Source organism: Lepidochelys kempii, chromosome 1, assembly GCF_965140265.1.
Source record: "Lepidochelys kempii isolate rLepKem1 chromosome 1, rLepKem1.hap2, whole genome shotgun sequence".
Lineage (NCBI taxonomy): Eukaryota > Metazoa > Chordata > Testudines > Cheloniidae > Lepidochelys > Lepidochelys kempii.
The window spans coordinates 310,335,078-310,355,053 of NC_133256.1; positions in this window are offsets into that span (position 1 = coordinate 310,335,078).

The following is a 19,976-nucleotide window of genomic DNA, read 5'->3' on the forward strand; positions in this document are numbered from 1 at the left end:
AACTCCTGGCGATCGGGGGAAGTCCCGGACGACTGGAAAAAGGCTAATGGAGTGCCCATCTTTAAAAAAGGGAAGAATGAGAATCCGGGGAACTACCAACTGGTCAACCTCACCTCAGTCCCTGGAAAAATCATGGAGAGGTTCTCAAGGAATCCATTTAGAAGCACTTGGGGGAGAGGAAGGTGATCAGGAACAGCCAACATGGATTCACCAAGGGCAAATCATGCCTGACCAACCTGATTGCCTTCTATGATGAGATAACTGGCTCTGTTGATATGGGGAAAGTGGTGAACGTGATATATCCTGACTTTAGCAAAGCTTTTGATATTGGTCTCCCACAGTATTCTTGCCAGCAAGTTAAAAAAGTATGGATTGGATGAATGGACTATAAGATAGCAAGCTGGCTAAATCATCGGGCTCAATGGATAGTGATCGATGGCTCAGTGTCTAGTTGGCAGCTGGAGTGCCCCAAGAGTCAGTTCTGGGGCCGGTTTTGTTCAACATCTTCATTAATGATCTGGATGATGGGATGACACTAAGCTGCAGGGGAGAGGTAGATGCACTGGAAGGTAGGGATGGGGTCCAGAGTGACCTACACAAATTGGAGGATTGGGCCAAAAGAAATCTGATGAGGTTCAACAAGGACAACTGCAGAGTACTGCTGCACTTAGGATGGAAGAATCCCATGCACTGCTACAGTTTGGGGACCGACTGGCTAAGCAGCAGTTCTGAAGGACCTAGGGATTACAGTGGACGAGAAGCTGGACATGAGTCAATAGTGTGCCTTTGTAGCCAAAAAGGCTAACCGCATACTGGGCATTAGTATTAGCATTAGCATTAGTAGGAGCATTGCCAGCAGATCGAGGGAAGTGATTATTCCCCTCTATTCAGCACTGGTGAGGCCACATCTGGAGTATTGTGTCCAGTTTTGGGCCCCCCACTACAGAAAGGATATGGACAAATTGGAGAGAGTCCAACGGAGGGCAACAAAAATGATTAGGGGCGTGGGGCACATGACTTACGGGGAGAGGCTGAGGGAAATGGGCTTATTTAGCCTGCAGAAGAGAAGAGTGAGGGGGGATTTGATAGCAGCCTTCAACTACCTGAAGGGGGGTTCCATAGAACAGTGGTCTCCCAACTGGGGTGCGCACACCCTAGGGTGTGCGTGAGATGATACTAGGGGGTGTGCGGCTGCAGGAGTGCCGCTGGACGGCACTCCGCCATTTTATTTCTTCAGTGGCAGCTTTGCACGTCCACGGTTGGTGGTCCCCTCTGGCGGCCCACCTGCAGTAAGTCTTCTGTTCTTCTTCCGTTGGCCGCGCACCAGCGGCAGGTCTTCCGATCTTCTTCCATCGGCGGCACACCTGCGGCAGGTCTTCCGGTCTTCACCCTGGGGTTGCCCGAGCCAAAAAGTTTGGAGACCACTGCCATAGAGGATGGAGCTTGGCTGTTGTCAGTGGTGGCAGATGACAGAACAAGAAGCAATGGTCTCAAGTTGAAGTTGGGGAGGTCTAGGTTGGGTATTAGGAAAAACTATTTCACTAGGAGGGTGGTGAAGCACAGGAATGGGTTACCTCGGGAGGTGGTAGAATCTCCATCCTTAGAGGTTTTTAAGGCCCGGCTTGACAAAGCCCTGGCTGGGATGATTTAGTTGGTGTTGGTGCTGCTTTGAGAAGAGGGTTGGACTAGATGACCTCCTGAGGTCTCTTCCAACCCTAATCTTCTATGAGGTGCGCTTCCAGGGTTGGGCTCCAGATTTCCTTCATTGATATTAAGCTAAGAGGAAGGCTTAGAGCAGCCCTTTGTGCCTGTGCATCTACGGCCTGCTTCAATGTACATTGGAATAACTGGGACTGTTACCATTGACTTCAATAGGAATTGGATCAAGCCCGCAATGAAGAATGGATCCTTCCATATTTGCATCATTATTAACTTCTTATTATTTATTATTTATGTGCGTGTTACAGTAGTGACTAAGGGGCAGATCCTCAAAGGTATTTAGGTGCTAAATCCCATTGATTTTAATGGGAGTTAGGCACCAAAATACCTTTGAGGATCTGAGCCTAACTACCCCAATCAAGCTCAGATCTCATTGTGCAGGGCATTGTACTAATGCATAGTAACAGAAAGCCCCTCTCCTGAGGAGCTCTGAAAATTCTCAGTTACCCTGAACCCCCTCTTTACGTTCTTTGTTTGAGATGTGCAACAGTGGCAATTTTAAGAGATTTCTAGACTTGAGAACAAGTGTGGTGAATCAGGCACCATCATGTTAAATGTTCCATAATGTTAATTAAGCCATTTCTGTCTCAGTAATGTAAAGAACACTTGGGACAGCTAAGGGGTCAAGAAGATTCTTAGGGTGCTTAATAAATAGAAGTCTTATCTAATAAAAATCTTGATGATCAGGAAAAAAATATGACCAGCAGGAAAAGAAGAGCAAGGAAAATGTATTTTTAATTTTTTTCATATTTTTCCTGTTTGATTCTGTGCTCAGGTGGTGCGTAAAAGGAGCTGATGATAATGAGCATACATTTATGGCTCCTTTCTTCCTGAAGGCTCCCACAGGACATTATAAAGAGATATGATAAATTCACTGCTTGTTCCTAAAGGACAGTGGTGTTAGTGAGAGTGTTGCTTCTAGCTTTCATAGGGAAACAGCAGACAGGAGTCATCAGACACATTGCCCTTTTGCATAATTCTGGTATCAAATATGGATCAAAAAGAGGAAAGTTATGTTTGGTTTACGTCACTTATCCTTTAATGGTGAGGTGAGAAATGAGTAATGCTTGACTTTCTCTGTGTCAGCATTCCTTCTGACTTATATAATAATACCAATAACTGATTTTTGAACACAAAACAGGGCCCATAAATTATTGCTCTTTGCTGACAATTTTGCCCCATTGTTGTACTTCATTAAGTATTTTGTTTGGTCGAAAGGACACACAGGAGCAGAAATAAAGATTTTCTAGGAATCTAGCCACATAGTCATCTTGTCTGAATAGGTGAGGATCTCCCATTGTTTCATGTGGCTTCCATAGGAGCCTTTTATGGATGTCTCTATAGCTTTAATCTTGCCAGGACATTCATGTAAAAGAGAATTGCATTCAGAGGAGTGATTTCACACAGGGTGCTTCCTTATCTTACTGGGATGTAGTCTTGTGTAGGGTTTGGGTTGTCATCGTGCTTCTTATCATAATTATTTGGCTCTCGCAAACTATAGTGAGTCTCTTTAATTGGTTTTTAAAACAATTAATTTGCCATTATGACTATCCTCACTCTACCATTTGCTGTTGCAGAGCTTGACCCCTCGAAAGATTCAAAAAGATGTGTTTGAGAATTTGATTTCCATGGTTTCAAATATACTATTAATAAATTCTGCTGTGGTCCATAATATTTCTGGTTTACTTATTTCTTAGTTTACCAACCTGGTAACTTTCGTATTAGTTATTTAGCTCTTCTGATAAGATCTTCCATTAAGATTAATGATATTTCTTCCACTGCTAATGGTATCATTCTACTTCCAATTCAGAAGCTTTTTACCCCTCCGTAGTGTCCTGTTCAGCTAAAGGAGTTCTACAAATTGTCACAGCCTCTGTGCTAAACCATATATCATCTTAGAAATAGACTGACAAAACACAAGAGGATTAACCCATAAAAATTAACTTTTCTCTGTTGGTTGGCACAAGTGAAATCTGGTTTGGACAAGTGAAATTTGGTTTGGCGATGTCTTTGCAGCCAATATAGATGATGATAGGAAAGACAATAAAAGAACTCTAATCCCTTATTAGAGTACGGAAGTATGGCATTTGAAAGATTTCCAAGGACATACATTACCATCTCTTGGTGTGCAATTACATTTCAGCTATGGTAAAGAAATCAATAGGATCTCAGTGTCTACAACTTGCTTTTTTGACATTTCAGACATTCATTCTCTTGAGGAGACTTAGTCTGAATGTGTTATTATGCTGCAGTGAAAAAGAATTTCTGCTATCTAATGAGCTCTGATCAGTGTTAACATCCTACAGCTGGTCAATGAAGAGGGGGAAGAGTAAATCTACCTGAAGTAATGTGTCCTTTGTTGGTTTCAGACCCTGGCACATTCATCTTGCTCACTGTAGTTACCAAATCATTTCTTGTTATCAACTTTCTCATCTGAGTGACACCTTTCCTCACTTTAGATAACTCCAGTTGTAGAGACAACTCCTCCCCTTATCTCTCTCCTGTTTTGATACATTATATTGTCAAAAAGTCTGAGTTTATATAGAACGTATTTCTACTGAGTAGAGTCAGTGGAATTTATCGTTTAGGGCCTGATCCACAGCCCATTAAACCAGTGGGAACCTTTCTATTGACTTCAGTGGGCTATGGACCAAGCTGTTAGTTCAATGGTAAAATGCCAGTTTTGAAAAAGAGGGACTCAAAGTTCTGTCCGAAGATAGGGAATTACTTATGATTACTGTTGTGATTCTGCATGGATTGAACTCCATTAGGCAAGCATATGACAATCTGAATGTATGGATTACTGTCCCGGTATAGCTTCAGATTTTAAACTATAATACTTTTCCTCAGCTCTCCTTTTTGAAGGTCTAAGTTTTCTCTTAAAAAAACAGCATCAAATGTTCATATCACTGAGGCTCCATATATCCTTGCTTTGAAAGGATTATTTTATTATTTTATTATTATTATTATTATTTAATTATTATTATTTATTATTTAAAAGGACAATTATTCTTGTTTTGAAATACAAAGCTAGCCATTAATCACAGATAGGCCCTCTGGTTTCTGTTACTTATAACAAAACAAGTGATATATATTACACAATAACATACAACCGGTTATTATTTACATTTCTGTCCTATTCATTGTCCATGAGGCAGAACAATACATTGTGCATCTAATAACATAGGTTAATAGCAAGCATACCACAGCGAATGAGGAAGGAAAGGAATGAAGTCGGTCCATTGCTTAGAGGTGAGCAAGTTGTATTTATATCAGATAGAAAAGGAAGCAAAATATTTATAACTGCATTTCCTAGTCAGAATATAGATTGAGACAAAGAGACTGAAAGCACATCTTCATCTGCACCACATGTCTCTATTTCAGACACCAGTGTTTGGTTTCATCTCTGTTACCAGTAATCTTGTTCAGAAGTTTCTGTGCAGAGGATACATTCCCAGACAGAAAAGTCTTATTCTACATCTCCTAGACCTTTGCAAGAAACACCTTGGATGGGAGAGTCCTTCACCTGTAAATCTATTTATAGTACATACAGTATTTTTCTCCTTTTCTCTCTCTCTCTCTCTCCCGCCTCATCTTTCGCTCCCTCCCTCCCTCCTTCTTTCAAACAGCAGCTAAGATTTTCTCCCTGGTACAGGAAGCAACAGGAGATACAAAAGGGCAAGAGAATACTTGTGGATGCAGGTTTAATCTTTTCAATATTTTGCGGAATCTATGCCATCTTTCAACATACACAAGAGCATTCTCACTAGAGCAAGAATTTTAATTTCTACAGTATCTCCATAGGAGGCTTTTTCCCTTCAGGGATTTCTATCTCATTTTGTTCTCATCTTCTTTTATACACTTCAGCCTACTGTCCCTGTTTCACCAATATTTTTAATTTCATGAAACACAGACCTGGCTCCACTCTTTCATGACCTCCAGCTTTGATTATTACAATTCATTAGGAATGGAGCCATACACCTCGAAAAGGCTCTGACTGCTATTAAAGCTATAGTCATTCTGCTTAGCAACACAGGTCACCCTGATATCACCCTAGATCTCCACTCTCTGCGCTGAGTCCCCATTTAATACAGAGTCCAGTTCCAGGGCTCTGTTCTCAAATTTAAAGTCTTGTGTTGGCATGGCCCAAGCTACCTGAGAGATCAGCTCTCCCTCTGCACCCGTGGTCTCCTATGAAAGCTGTATTCCAGCCAAAAATTGGAGGCTCATACAGATGACAGAACTTTCACAGGAGCTGGGGCTGGACTACGGAACTTGCTTCTGCAAGAGATAAGAACAAATATGGAAGTAACCACTTTGAGAACTTCAGCTTAACTTTCCCTCAATAAATTCTTCACACATGGACAGAAACATAAACAAATGAGAGACCTAAAAATAATCAAGCTATTTCTACAAAAGGTAGAGAAAAGGAAGGAGAGAGAGAATGAGATTATTTCTATTTTAAAGTACCTGGGAGAGGTATAAATACCTAGATGGATAATTGTCACCTCAGTCTTGTCCCTTTTGTTTGCCACTTGTCTTAGATGATTCTCCAGATGTACTAGTTTCATTCCTGTGATGGAGAGATGCCACTTTATTATTGAACTTGTTTTCTAGATGGGCCTGCACTTGATCTGGATTTAAGTGGTTCTCAGAAGGAAAACTCTTCTGCTGCTGTTGTCAGTGGAGCAGTATCTATGCTTAGTAAATATCAGGTGTGTAATGCCGGAGTGAGATCATGTGTCTGTGGTGAGTAAATGGATGTTTGGAGCTGGATGGTGGGGCTCTGTCCGTGTGTGTGAGAGAGAGAGAACCAAAGAGAGAGAGAGCAAGAAATAGGTGGTGCAGTGAGGGGTGGGGAAGCTATTGGAGTGGGCACATGTAAGGGTGGCTGAGGCCAGTGTGTGTGTGTATATGTGTAAGCAGTGTCAGGATGAGCTCCACCCTGACATCTGGTGGTGAGGTGTGGCAAGTTGTGGAAAAGAACTTCAGGGGCCGATCTCATTTGCATAGGCACACCCACCCTGCCTAGAATGAGACCATAGCTGCCCAAATGGTCACTTTGGCTGCTGTGGGATCCCCAGTGTCTCTGTTATTGGGGCAGGAAGAATAAATTATTACCCTGATTATGGGAACTGTGCTTGGAACTGTACGTGGCCTTTTGTTATGATGGAGGGATTCACCATCAACTAAGTAGCACTCGCTAGGCAAGGGTCATGGGTTCCAAAACTGTGTGAATGGAGAGAGGCTAGGGACAAGTATTAATACTTGGTGGCATGGGCCCCTTGGTGAGGGCCTTACATGCTAATTGCACTTCCTCCTCTCTCCACTGTGGAATATCAGAGCTAATTTTGATTTCATTAGAAGTCTAGTTATAGGCTGCTGAGCTCACTTTGGGCTGACAGTGCACCAGCACTGGGGCTCCCCTACTACAAGCTGAATTCACCTAAGAGCTGAAATCACTGAGTGTTGTGTTAAGTAGTGGGGGAGCCTGAAGATATATTGTGGAGCAGTTTGCGGGACGGCTAGTGAAGCAGTTCAACGCGGAGCAGTGTGTGGATGGCAGGAGCTGCTTGTGGGCTGTGGAGCTGAGCGAAGGAGTTCGTGGGGCGGCTGGCGGAGCGCAGCTAAGCGAAGGAGTTCGTGGGGCGGCTGGCGGAGCGGAGCGCCGCTATGGAGCGGTCAGCTTCAGATCATGTAAGGTGCCTCTTACCCCCGTCCCATTTCCACCCAGGTTGGGAGGTAAAGCTCTGCAGATAAACTTTCAAACTCTGGGGCTGCCCTGACCAGGGACAGAGACTTTTGGGGCATTGGACTTTTGGGACTTCGGGTGATTTGGGGTTGCTGGACTCAAGAACCAAAGGGAAAAGGGCATGCCCCAATTTGCCTGGGGTGGGTTTTTTTTTTTGCTCACGGGTGTGTTATGAATCCTGTTGGTGGTGTTTCCCCAACATAATACCACATTGTTTCTCTCTGTTATTAAAAGGCTTTTGCTACACTCAGACTATGTGCTTGCGAGAGGGGAAGTATTGCCTCTTGGAGGCGCCCAGGGGGGTGGTATATATTTGTCCCAGGTCACTGGGTGGGGGCTCGAGCCGGTTTGCATTGTGTTATTGGAATGGAACCCCTAGATATTGAACCCGGCCCTTGTTGCTGCCAACTCTGACGGGCAGAAGGGTTACATATGTGTGTCTGTGTGTGTGTTGTGTGTATGGACGTCTGTGGTGTTTTAGTGGCATGGTGTGACTGACAAGTGTGGGCAAGCAGTAGATACATAAAGGAATGGGGAATGGAAGGTAGTACACATGGGGAATGGGGTAGAAAAGAGGAAGAGACTGGTGATTACAAAGTGGAGGGAAAGAGAAGAAAGGAGGAAGCTGAGAAAAAAGAAAACAGTCATTGAAGGGAAGGAGGGGTTCTCCTGAAAGAACATGGAGAAGGAGCTTGAAGGGGAAAATCAACCCAGGGAAAGAAAGGAAAAACGAGAGATTTGGAGAAGATGGGGATTAATAGAGAGTCAAAAATGGGTAAGGAACTAGTTAAAGGGGAGACTACAATAGGTCATGCTGAAAGGTGAACTGTCAGGCTGGATGGGGGTTACTAGTGGAGTTCCTCAAGGATCAGTCTTGGGGAGAACTTTATTTAATATTTCCATTAATGACCTTGGCACAAAAAGTATGTGTGCTTATAAAATTTGCGATTAGACAAAGTTGGGAGGAAAATGGAGGAGCACCGGAATATCATACAAGGAGATTTGGATAACCTTGAAAACTGAAGTAATAGAAATAGGATGAAGTATAATAGTGCAAAATGCAAGATCATGCACTTATGGTCTAAAAAGAAGATTTTTTGCAATAAGCCAGGGGTTTATCAGTTTGAAGAGACAGAGAAGGAAAAAGACCTGGAGTATTGGTCGATCACAGGATGACTATGAGCTGCCAATATGATGTGGCTGTGAAAAAGGCTAATGGAATTCTAAGATGCAGCAGACACAGTATTCCCAGTAGAGATAGGGAAGTGTTATTGTCATTGTATAAGGCACTGGGGAGGCCTCATCTGGAATACTGTGTACAATTCTGATCTCCTGTTTAAGAAAGATGAATTCAAACTAGAATAGGTGCAGAGAAGGGGTACTAGGATGATGAGAGGAATGGAGAACTTGCTTTACTAGAGGAGACTTAAGGAGTTTGGCTTGTTTAGCCTAACAAAGTGAAGGCTGAGGGGCGATATAATTGCTCTCTAAAAATACATCAGAGGGATAAACACCAGGGAGGGAGAGAAATTATTTAATTTAAGGGCCTATGTTGGCACAAGAACAAATTAATATAAACTATCCATCAATAAGTTTAAGCTTGAGATTAGAAGAAGGTTTTTAACCCTCAAAGGAATGAAGTACTGGAACAGCCTTCCAAGGGGAGTAGTGGGGCCAAAAAACCTAACCAGTTTCAAGACTGAGCTTCATAAATTTATGGAGGGGATGAGGGGAGGGATAGCTCAGTGGTTTGAGCATTGGCCTGCTAAACCCAGGGTTGTGAGTTCAATCCTTAAGGGGGCCATTTAGGGATCTGGGAAAAATATTGGGGATTGGTCCTGCTTTGAGCAGGGGGTTGGACTAGATGATCTCCTGAGGTCCCTTCCAACCCTGATATTCTATGATTCTATGACAAAGTTGCCTATAATGGAATGTAGCCAATCTGCAACTGCTGTTAGCAAATATCTCTAACAGCCAGCAACGGGACACTAGATGAAGAGGGCTCTGAGTTATTGCAGAGAATTCTTTCCCAGGTGTCTGGCTGGTGGGTCTTGCCCACATGCTCAGGATCTAATTAATTGCCATATTTGGGGTTGGGAAGGAATTTTCACCCAGGTGAGTATGGGCAAAGACCTTGGGGTGGTTTTGCCCTCCAATGCTGCCATGGTCACTTTTTGGTTTGAACTAAAGTAAATGATGGATTCTCTGTAACTTGAAGTCTTTAAATCATGATTTGAGGACTGGAGTAACTCAGCCAGTGGTTAGGGGTCTATTATAGGAGTGGGTGGGTGAGTTTCTGGTCCTGCAATGTTCAGGAAGTCAGACTAGATTATCCTTTCTGGCTGTAAAGTGTAAGTCCTTGAGTCTGAAGGAAGCACTGAGAAAGGAGCTGCCACATCTCACCTGTGCCTGACTGTCACTCCATACACATTGTAAGGAGAGTGATCACTTTAGATAAGCTATTACCAACAGGAGAGTGGGTTTGTGGGGGGGTCGGGGGGGCGGGGAGAAAACCTGGATTTGTGCTGGAAATGGCCCAACTTGATTATCATACACATTGTAAGGAGAGTGATCACTTTAGATAAGCTATTACCAGCAGGAGAGTGAGGTGGGGGGGGAGAGAAAACCTTTTGTAGTGGTAAACACCCATTTTTTCATGGTTTGTGTGTATAAAAAGATCTTCTGTACTTTCCACAGTATGCATCCGATGAAGTGAGCTGTAGCTCACGAAAGCTTATGCTCAAATAAATTGGTTAGTCTCTAAGGTGCCACAAGTACTCCTTTTCTTTTTGCGAATACAGACTAACACGGCTGTTACTCTGAAACCATTCAGTTCCTGATGCCTTTCTCACTGTTCTGGTTTTTCCCCTTGAATTGTACATTAGACCCTGCTATCAGGCCCCTCAGGTTCGTTCACCACCTAGACCCTTATCCTTACATCTACCCCGGTACAGAGGAGGGCTTTCCTCTCCCTAATTCATGATGTTAAGTCTCTGCAAGTGCAATCCAAACTTGCATTAGCCTTTTTTGTCTGACATAACACATTGCAATCTCAAATACAATTTGCTGTCCACTGCCATCCCAAAGTGTAAGTCTCTTGGAATTTATGCTTTTCAGGTTGCTTTCTTCCTGCTGTGGATTGTTCTTCCTAAAATGTATTAGTTTGCTGCTTCCTTTTCACTAACTTAGATCTCAGTTTGTTATTTACTGTCTATATTTCTAAGATCAATACTGTAGGTCCTTTTTATTATTATTTACCAGTCATGACTGCCTTTTGCAATAACTCCAACTTTAGTATTCTCTGTAATGTTCTTGTACATGCTGTTTACCTCTTCTTTAATATCAGTGTTAAAATCAGAACTAACTTTGAACCTTTCAGCAGCAGCATTGCACACCTCTCCACAGTATACTGCCATTTATCATCACACTTTGTCTAGGAACCTTCATTCTGTTTTCAATCTACCTGACAGTGCTCATGTCCAAGGCAATTTGAATTCATTTTGTGAAATTTAGTGAGATGCTGTATTAAATCCTTTATTAAAATCATGCTGTATATCTTTTATTCACTAGTTCTGCAGTTCTATCAAAAAAGCAATCACTTTTTTTTCCAGCATGATTCGTTCCTTCCGAACCCATGCTGCTTATTGCCCATGGTTGTATTATCCTCTGAATGTTTGCAGTTCTTTTTTTTCTCAGCACTTGTTCTGTTATTTTGCTAGGGTCTGAAATTAGACTCACTGATTGGTGAATGAATGAAGGATCAATCATCTTTCCTTTTTCAAAGCTTGATGTCACACTTGTTTTGCTCTACTCCTCTGTTTGTGTTCCAGTTCTCTGTGACTTTTCAAAAATAATTGTCAGTGGTTCAGCATTTGCAGGGTGCACCCAGGGATGCACATCATCTGGATTAGCTGGTTTAATGATTTTCCAAGTATTTCTTTACCTGCACATTATCAATAGCTAGTTTTTCATGTCTTTCTTATTTTCCAACTGTCAAAACTTCTTATCTTTATTTTTTTTGACAAGTACAGACGTTAAAAATGTATCTGCCTTAGAACCATAAATTCTAACACCCTCCTCATTTACTAATGGGCCTACTTTCAAACTAGTGCTTTTCACTCACCTTTCACCTCTTATTAATCCCTTTGGCTAATGTTAACCCATTCTGGGCTCAATCATGCGAGGTGCTGAGCACTCTGGTCCTGATCCAGCAAAGCACCTAAACACATACTTAACTTTCTGCACCTAAGTCCTAATGATTTCTATTGGATTACTCACATGCGTAAAATTAAACGTGTGCCTAAGTGCTTTGCTGGGCTGCAACCAGAGGGCTCAGCCCCTTTCAAGAACAAGCCCTTGATTGTTGCTGCCATTATTAACCCACTTCGTATATTCTTGTTCATCCCCCCCCCATCCATTAATAAATGGAGTGGGATTGTTCACTATTATATGGTGTGTGCCAGCTCTTCATTTCATACATTTTCTATTTTTCATCAAGTTTTTACTCCGTAGGTTGTGTTTATGAATTTTCCCTAACTTACGGCTTGATCCAAAGCCCTTTGAAGTCACCATCTCCCTGTTGACCAAAATGGGCTTTGGATCAGGCTCTTAGTTACCAGCCTTATCGGTTATTTAATTTGGGTCCCCTTTTCCAGTTATCATCCTTGGTGGATTTTTTTGTTTTTTTTCTCCTCCTCTACTTCTAGCTCTCTTTCCCTCCAGTTTGCTGCCCCATAATAAAAGACCTTTCACTTCCCTGCTCACTGACAACCTTCACAAAGCTATTAACTGCCTCTCAGCAGCTAGAGTGGTATTTTAAGTCCATTGTCCTGTGATCACATGTTCTCAAGAGTGGCTGCTTGCCTGTATGTGTCTGCCACCTCCTACAGAAAGAGGCTGGTGTACGTGCACAATTTCCTAAATTAATTTTGCAGACTTATTTTCTTGAGCTACGGTAATGTTGTTCCAATTGTCAGTATCTCTTAATAAGGATGTCGTGGGATCACCGAGGAGAAGAGGCAACTCCTAGATGCAAACTCTTCCTCACGAACCCCCAGTAAAGCACAATAGTCTTTTGTCATATGGGGCACCTGAAGCTACAGATGGATCTTGTCTATAGTTACACCATCTCGGACTGTGATTTCTGAAGCTAAATAGCATCAGAGTGTATCAGTATTTAGATGGAAAAGCTCCATGATAAACCCAGATGCTTCAGAAAATAATGCACTCTTTCCTTGGAATCACTACTGAACCAGTGCTTCAGCATGATTTTACCAGGCACTGGATTCTTAGAGTATGTCTTTCCCATAAAATATAATGCCAAGGCCCTGTGTATCTTGTGGTCAGTAAAAGATCCCATGGTGCTTTTTTAAGATTAGGAATGTTTTAAAACTGCAGTTTTGCTGATAGTAGAGAGACAAGGAGGGTGATGTAATTTACTGGACCAACTTCTGTTGGTGAAAGAAACAAGCTTTTGAGCTTTGCAGCGCCTGCATTTGAATGGTAAGTGATGTGATTCGGACACATGATGGGCCAGATCCTTGGAGCTGGCTAAGCACTACTAAGTGCAGGGCCTGAGAGAGTGAAGGAGTAAAGCCACCTTTACAATCCCCCGACCCTGTAGCCTGCTTTGGTGCTCAGGACTGCTCTAATGTACGCTAACTACAACAACCTTCTATGTAAATTTGCTCTGGCCCAGAATCGCAAGAGTAACCTGAACTCTGTCTATGTTCCCTCCTGCCCTAAACAGACTCCCTACTCTGGAGGAATCATGAAAGGGTATTTTAAAGCCAGCATAGCCAGCTCTCTGCCAATCAGGGTTTCCCCTGTCAGGAGAACCCTCAGCTGCCCTTTTGGGGCTCCTTTCTGGCACATTTATTCTACAGTAGGGCAAAGGGGTCAGACTGAGGGCCAAGAATCTGGCCTGAATACATGTACATTATTTTTATCCTCTCAAAGAAGGTATTTCGTCAGAAGCATGAAGAACAGAGCATCCAAGACATCCTGCAGAAGGAGTCTGGATAACTAACTGGAAGAAATGTTTAAAATGGTCTCTTCAAATAAAACACAGACTGGTAGGTTTATGTAAAAAGAGGGGCTCTGGATTAAGGTTAAGTGGAAAGCACACGTCATTTATTGTTCTCTTTAGTTTTATATATAGACCACAGATTAAGAATAATTTAAAAACTCATTTGTAAAATGAGTTTTATCCCCTTTGATTTGTTCATTCTTTTGCTGTGTCAAAATGCATTTCAACTGGATGCAGTATACCTCCGTATCAGCAAAAGTCTTTATTGTGTCCACTTCAACATAGGTTTCTGTTATCCACTAACAGTACATTTATGTGAAGAAACAAACAAAACAAATATATTCATTAGCATACTAGTATCACAAAGGCAACTGTAGGTCTGTAAAGCCACTAGCACAGGAAGCTAGTTCTCTCTGTTTTGTGTCTTCCATTGTTATGTTTTTGTGAAGGAGAAAGACTGTTTGCATAGGTCCAATAGTGTGGTAAGTCACCCACTAGAGCACCCCAGAGAAATTAAAGTAAGAGGCTGCTATTTTCTATAGATGATCAAAAAGATTTAATGAAATGGGGAAATAAAACAAAACCAAAACAGCCAGCTTGCAAGGGTGAGAGTCCTGATTTCATTGAAGGTCTTTGGATTAATAACCAGACAGACAGATGCAAAACAGGCTATACGTGGGGGGAGGGATTCCTAACTGGAGGGCTGCGGGTGGCATAAGCGTCTTCATTCCTTGAAAAATACAAAGGTGGTGACAGAACAACTGTGAAGGACAGCTGTCAAAATGGAAGAAAAAATCTGCACAGTGCAAGTGATTGTATGCTGGTAAGTGATGTTAAACACCCAGCTACCTTTTCCACTCTCATCCAGACAAACCGTGCTTTCTTGATGTTCCCTGCAATGATATTAAACCTGGATGAGGAACCAGAAATTGTTTTCTGTATTCAGAATTTTAGAATGTTATGAATGCATGGTTGCTAATGGCAGTGATCTCTGCTTCCTGGGAGTCATCCTGCAGGAGAGCTGATTTTTTTGGGGTAGAAAATTTTATACAAACACCAGATCTGTCATGGCAAATCCATCAAGATTATCCCCCTGTACGCTAGCCATTCCACTATACTATCAAAAATAAATAAAATCAAGTAAAAATAAACATCTTCATCAGGCATTCAGTAAATTAGGAGTTGCCCTAAAGGACACAAATCCCAACATGTGGGTGCCTACAGGGCATTTTTTAATAAAATATAAGTATGCTCTGGCAGCTAGTACAGAACATGGAAGTATTATATTAAATTGTATAATTAATTTTATTATGTTTTATTAGGAATGTAGTTGCATACACACAACAGCTGATTGAAATTATACACGTGCCCAATATGTAATGGAACCCTATACAATAAAATATATAAGAGAACATGCACTCAATATCCTGCATAAAATACAGTCAATATCCTGCAAAGAGGCCTGTGGCACCTTATAGACTAACAGACGTATTGCAGCATGAGGTTTCGTGGGTGAATACCCACTTCGTCGGATGCATGCACTCAATATCCTGAAATTCATACAATATACAGGGAAATTTCACAAGTTGCCACACACCTGTACAACACTAAAATGTACATTTTATATGTAGTATACATGCAGGCACACCCAGTTATACACATGTATACTCACAGGCATATAATATAATATTTAAATAGTACCACTCTCCTCCCTCTAGCCAAAATGCTGGAGTGTTGTATATTAAAATAAGATCATAATAGAGTAGAAATATTTTTTTTAAAAACACAGGGTCTATTTTAAAATAATGAAAATGGGGAGAGATCAAAGGAAACAAGACTTGAGGTGGGAGGGAATGTTATGCTGTAGGGCTGTCATAACAGAATTGTGATCTCAGGCTGATTTCAGACAGGATGGTGGAATCTTTAAACCGTGGGTGGTATATAAGCACAGATACCCATCAGTTCAAAGCTCAAGGAGTAGGTCTTACATGTAGCTAGAGTGAAGCCTGGTAAGGGATTTAAAGAACCATAGGCAGCAACCAATGTAAAGAGTGTAGGGCAGGTGTAATATGTTGTGATCTAACAGTGAACACTCATGCCTCTGCAGTCTGAATAAGCTGCAGAGCTGTAGCTGCACTACCAAGAGCCCTCTGAAGCGGGAATTAGAATAACTGAGCTTCAGTGGCAAAGTCATCAGGGAATAAAAAAGGCTCAGCTGGTGTAAATGGCATGATTCTGTGACTGGAGGAGTGAGACTCCTCTGATGGATGACCTCTGCCGAACTGCAAGGCTGTGTTCGCGGGCTTGGGGACGAGTAAGCGCTGCTGCAATCAACTTGCAGCATCACTCAGACTTTTCTATAGAACAGGGGCTGAATCTGCAAGTTCCACAGGGCAAGTGAAATACAATTTGCATCATCGGCATAATAATATTCTATCCTACATTTAGTAATGAGGCTTCATATATACAGCATGGGAGATGGGAGGGAGCCTTGGAGGATGCCACATTTCACATTCCTCCACTGTGGACCAGCACATCCAGTTGTCTCATTTTCTCGGCAGCTAAAGGAATGGCCTTGTGGTTAAAGTGCTGCAGTGGGACTTGGGAGATCTGAGTTAAAACCCTGATTCTGACACAGATCTTTTTTGTGACCCGAGGTAAGATATTTCGACTGTCCATGCTTCAGTACCCTGTCTGTAAAATGTGGATAGTAGCAGTTTGTATCTCCTGCCCTTTATCTGTCTTGATCTATATAGATTCCTTGGAACACAGATTAACTGCTACTATAAATCTGAAGTGCTTAGTACATGAGCATCCAGCATTGATTGGGCCTCTATGTGCTGCCATAGTACAAGAAATTAACAACAATAAGGATGACTGAGAGAAGTTTCAGAAATACCTGCAATATCTCTTAGTTGTTAAAACAACAACAAATAATCAGTCATATTAAAAAGCTACCAAAAAGCCCAGCCTGATCAACATGGTACTAAAAATTATTATAGGTAACACAGTATGGTTGCCCACCACTTTCTGTTATAGGTTTCTCTTGTCAGTTTCTTATATCTTTTCCTAAGCAACTGTTTGAGCTACAATTTCTAATGATGGGTGTCTTTCTCAGATTGTCTTTTTTTTCTTCTTATATTGCAACTAAAAGAGTTCCGGTGTTTCGATATTGAGATTAAGGAAAAATACATTGTTTTGTCCATGTGAAAAATATACAACTGTTTCTTTGAGAAGCTCTAGGACCCAGCAGAACTTTACGCACTTTGCCAGCAGAGCTCAAAAGTCCTTGAACTACAGCATGGTTGCTTTTTTATCTAGATTATGAGCACTGATCAAATTTTTTCAAACATGGCTGTCTAAATTTAGGCTTCTAAATTTCTGATAAGCACCTAAATAAATGTGCCCAGATTTGCATCTCTGAGGAATCTGAAGACTTCTATTTAAATGCTTAATCGTAGATTTATCTGAAGTTGGATCATTTTGTTATTTGTATTCTTTGGCTTTTGGAGCTAAGAAAAAGGTAACTTCATCTTTCTTAAAATACATTTTAATATAGAAATATTTGAGTATCTTTGCATGATATTATACATGTTCATACATTTTAAACTTATGAATTGATATTCATCAAAGTTAACTGGCTTTTTAAGTCTCAGTAAGATCTAAAATAAAAGCCAGGTTTAGCATTCCTAGCTTCAGCCACTTTTCTGGTTGGGAAACGCTGGAAAATTATTTTTATCATACCTGCTTAATCAAAACCAGTTGAATCAATTCTTCTCAAGCTTTCCAACCTTTTGTGCTGAGATAAAGTAAGCAGCACTGAATCCCCAAGGAAATTTATTTGAAAGAAAGTCTTGAGCAACTGAAAAGGAAAGTATGAATGGAAACCACTTTAAAGTAACAAGAACAATCGTTACAAAACACACCTGTTCTAACATAAATGCCAAAGGTAATGGAAATGCAAACACACCTGTTTTCTATGTTATGCGGTACATACAGGGTAGCTCCTGATCTGCTCTGTGGGGGTATTATTTACAGCCTTCCTCTCACCAACAAGAAAGTCACCTAAAAGAGGGAAGGAGAAGGCAGAGCCATGGGTCTATTCCCTCCCTTCCCTATTTTCCCCTCTGCTTCAATCTATAAAGTGGGGTTGGAACACTAGATGTGGGGGAGAATGGAGGGGGAAGGGAAGAAATTTGCAGCAGCTTGATGCATATCGCAAAATACATCTCCACCAGTGAACTCCTGGAGAGACTGCACCTTCGGAGGCACAATCTGTCTTGGTGCTTACCCAGGCAGTGCAGCTCTGCGCCACCCTTTATTCAGGGATGGTCGGATAATAATTGACAGCACCATGTACACAGGTTATTCTGGTGTGCTTGGCCCAAGACAGCTGGTCCCGCCCCACTAGTTTCCCTGAGACCAGCGTGATGGCTCTTCTGGAGTCCACTAATGCAATGGTCTGTATGCCATTCATCCTAACTGGCCACGTGTATCTATGGGGGGCCATCGAGACTCCCACAAGGTTTATCAAGCCACAAAGATCTTCATGATCCCCCAGATTGCACTGCACGGGCTCCTCCACATTAGGGCACTGGGCGGCTATATCCCTTACTTCCCCACAAGCATAACACCTATATCCTGCTCTAGGTGTCCCCCTATTCTTTGGGCTAGTGGGTTTTACCCCACAACCATCTCTCCCCAAGTTCCTTCATGGCCTCAGGCCGCTCTTCAGCCTCCTTCCTCCCCAACATAATTCTGCCTGGTGCTTCAGAAACCTGAGCCCTCAGGGCAGGGACTGGCCTCTTGACCAGGCGCATCTCTTCCCCGGTAGTCTGAGAATGTTCTTTGGCCATCAAGTGTCTCTCTACGAGGGCAACTAATTCATCATAGGAGGCGGGGTAATTTTGGCTGACCTATCCTCGTAAGACTGGTGGTAGTCCTCTCATGAACCTGTCCAGGACTACGACTTCCAAAATTTTCTCCAGGTGGTGGATCTTGGGTTGCAGCCACTTCCATGTTAGATGGATCAGGTCAAACAGTTGGGACCTTGGTGCTTTCCATCCCAGTATCTCCACCCATGGAATCTCTGGGCCCTTATAGCTGTTATCACCCCAGACCTCACCAGGATCTCAGCCTTCAACTGGGGATAATCTGTAGCCACTTTCGCCGCCATGTCGTAGTAAGCCTTCTGGGCCTCCCCACACAAGAGAACAGCGAGGATGCCTGCCCACTGGTCTAGGGGCCAGGCCTCATGTAGGGCCATTCTCTTGAAGGCGAGAAGATACGCCTCCACATCATCATCCACGGTCATCTTCTGTGGATAACTACTTGCCCTTAAGGACCATGTCCCTTCGTGGCCATGCATCAGAGTGGTCAGGGCCTTCAGCTGGTTCATGACCTCCTGCAGGATGGCTTGATTCTTGGCTGCCTGATTCATCAGCATTTGATTTGTTTCCTGCTGTAGCTGTACCAACTCCTGTTGGGCAGCCATCTGGACCCTGGTAGCCTCTTGTTGTGCTGCTGTGGCCTGCACCAGCGCCCTCACTACATCATCCATTTTGGGGGTGGGGGTTATTTACCTTGCACTGGAATGGTTCACCACAAAGTCTATCCCACCCCTGACACTACATGTAGGGTGACCAGACAGCAAGTGTGAAAAATTGGGATAGGGTGGGGGTAACAGGTGCCTATCTAAGACAAAGCTACGAATATTGGGACTGTCCCTATAAAATCAGGACATCTGGTCACCCTAACCAAATGTGGCAAGGCACCTCTTTTCTCTCACCACACTTACCACTTCCCCCTCTGGTGATGGTGGGCCTGGGGTAATCAAGCACTCAGGCAGAGTTTGCTTTCACCCTTCTGTGCTCCCTTGGTCATATTTTCAGGGTAGGCCTCAGGGTAGGCCTAAGGGATGATCCTTCACCAAACAAGAAGGAAACAGTCTCATAAACAAAAAAACAGGGGGGTACCTTTCCCTGCCCCCTCACTGGTGTCATCCTGTTGGTTGCCTTGGGGTTTCAGTCCTTCCCTTAGCAGGCACTCAGGTTTGGCTGTTTCCCCTATGGGAAGAAGCACAGCCTCTCACCCTGGAACAGCCTATTTCCCTGCTGCCACTAGCCTGGCAGCAGCTTGTCATAGAATCATAGGACTAGAAGGGATCTCAAGAGGCCATCTAGTCCAGTCCCCTGCACTTATGGCAGGACTAATCTAAACCGACCCAAACAGGTGTTTGTCTAACCTGTTCTCAAAAATCTCCCATGATGGAGATTCCAAAACCTCCCTAGGCAATTTATTCCAGTGCTTAACCATCCTGTCAGTTAGGAAGTTTTTCCTAATGTCCGACCTAAACCTCCTTTGCTGCAATTTAAGCCCATTGCTTCTTGTCCTATCCTGTCTCTCTCTCCCTTTGCTCTCCCCCAGAGGAGGGGTTTTTAAAGGCCTTAGGCAGCCCGTAATTGGATGCAGGTGTCT